The sequence below is a fragment of the Octopus bimaculoides genome, chromosome 3 (genome assembly GCF_001194135.2).
Source record: "Octopus bimaculoides isolate UCB-OBI-ISO-001 chromosome 3, ASM119413v2, whole genome shotgun sequence".
NCBI lineage: Eukaryota > Metazoa > Mollusca > Cephalopoda > Octopoda > Octopodidae > Octopus > Octopus bimaculoides.
In genome coordinates, this window is record NC_068983.1 from 158,378,993 (window position 1) to 158,381,486 (window position 2,494).

Consider the following 2,494-nt stretch of genomic DNA (forward strand, 5'->3'; position numbering starts at 1 on the left):
AGTTCTTGAAACTTGGTTATTTTCCCTAAAACTATATATATGCATATATATATATGTATATATATATATATATATGTATATGCATATATATATATGTATATATATACATGTATATGCATATATATATATATATATATATATATATATAAACTTACTGCTAGCAAAAGTCGGGATGTGTGGCGTTTAGTTACTCTATAAATAAAAAATGCATTAAATACTTCAAAACGTACACGTAGGACAAGAACAGAAGGACCCTAATTGTTCATCAATTATCGACCAAAATACTAACACTCAGTTTCATGCCTCCAACGATAAGACTCAGATATGTATATATGTGTGTGTATATATATATATATATATATATATATATATATATATATATATATATATATACAAGGGGCTTCTTTCTGTTTCCGTCTACCAAGTTCACTCAAGGCTTTGGTCGGCCAGTTGTTATAGTAGAAGACATTTGCAACTCAGTGGGACTGGATCCAGAACCATATGGTTGGGAAGCAAGCTTCTTACTACATAGCCACGTAACTGAATTTTACATACAGGTATGTATGCAATCATGCATTCATGAATGATTAGTTGGATGCGTCTTCTCTCTCACGTACACACACACACACACACACACACACACACACACACACACACACACACACACACACACACACACACACACACACACACTCGCACGCGCGTGCACACACAAATTTGTGCAACTCATTGCATGTGTATTTATGTATGTATTGACGTATGGATATGTTTATAAGACTTTCTGAATGGCACACCTAACGAATTATTTCCTCGAATTCTTTTAGTAGCGCGGTCCGCCTGATGATGACTCATGTCTCATACGGCCGCTTCTCGGGGAAAAGGTTGTTCATGCTTTAGATTCAAAATATCATAAAGAATCCAATCAGTGAAATACAGTTTATGCAGTGAGGAAGAGAAGCATTATGTTTAGGTTAGCTCCCTTTGCTAGAGAGAGAGAGAGAAGGAAAGAGTGAGAGAGAGGGGGAGAGAAGGGGAGAGAGAGAGAGATAGAATGACAAATAGACAGACAGGGAGGAAAACGTCAATTTGTTTTCAAGAATATATAAATTGAGATTAGTCAGAGATAGGGAGATGGGGTTAAGTAAACAAGGTTGAGGGACAAGTAACAGGTGTTATTGAAGAGGGTCAAGGGTACGAACAAGAAGAAAATGTAAGAATAAAAGGGATGCCGGCAGGTTTGCGAAAGACTTTGAAGGGATGAGCATGACGGAAGGACACGGAAACGTACACAAGTACACACACACATACCGAGACACATATAGATATTCAAAAGATCAGAAACTGAATTTCTCTGAAATCCAACTGAAAATGTTGTACTAACAAGTGTTAATACTCATTCTATATGTAAAAAATTCATTCAGGAAATTTGTGTATATGAAGATTAAATAAAATACACTGGTCAGCTAGACACATTGCAATACAGTGAGAAGTCTACCCCTATTCAACTTGGTCGTCAGCCGGTCCTCCAGCCATGCGATGATCATCATGATGGACATAATGAATCTTCAGAGGAGAAGTGAGTTAGATATGAACTCGTATATGTCTGCCACATCTTAGCTGAAGTCTATATAACATGGATTCGTTGCCACCGGTGTTCGTTCGTCGTCAGTGATATAAAATTTAGTCTTAGGGACAACTTCAAACGTGTTGTTTGAGATGAAGGAATAAGCGTAACGTACAAAGTGGGACAATTTAAAGGTAACAAGTTGAGTGTTACAGAAGGAAAATGAGCTTCTAAGAGATCTCGCAATTTGTTTTCTTTTTCAAAGAGAGGAGGGAGAATTTGGCTGTTCCTTGATGAACTAAGAAACAAGTATTAGGTCGTACAAAATGGTACCCTGTCTTCGGTTGTGTGCATTTGAGATAAAAGTACATAGATTTTTTCAATGCTCTGGGTACATTGGAGTTACGATCCTGGTTAGCCGCGTGCGGTTGGAATACCGATACTGGTTAACCTTGAGCGAGGTAGAAATGGCGCATTTGATCGGGTTTGATGAGAAAACCGGAGACTTTATATCAAGTAAAAACCTGAGTTTCTGCACCGTCGTAGGAGTCGCAAAAAATTGGAAGACTGGGATGCAATGGCCGTGGCATTAGCAAAATTATAGACCTCAAATACGGTTCACGAAGATATGAAACTTTAGCATCGGGAAACTATAAAATACAATACAAATCTATTTTTAAAAATGTAAAATAAAAACTACTTACATGTATTAAGATGTTTTCATTACTGGTGTACACCTGAAGTAATTATCATTGTACACCTGCTTTCAAAATATACAGGCTATTTCAATTTTAGGTTCTTTTGTTGAATACATACATTCATGTATGTGTTTTGTTGAGTACATACACACACGCATTCATATAGCCACGCGTACAAACATATATCAATATATGTGTGAGTGTATATATATATATATATATATATATATAT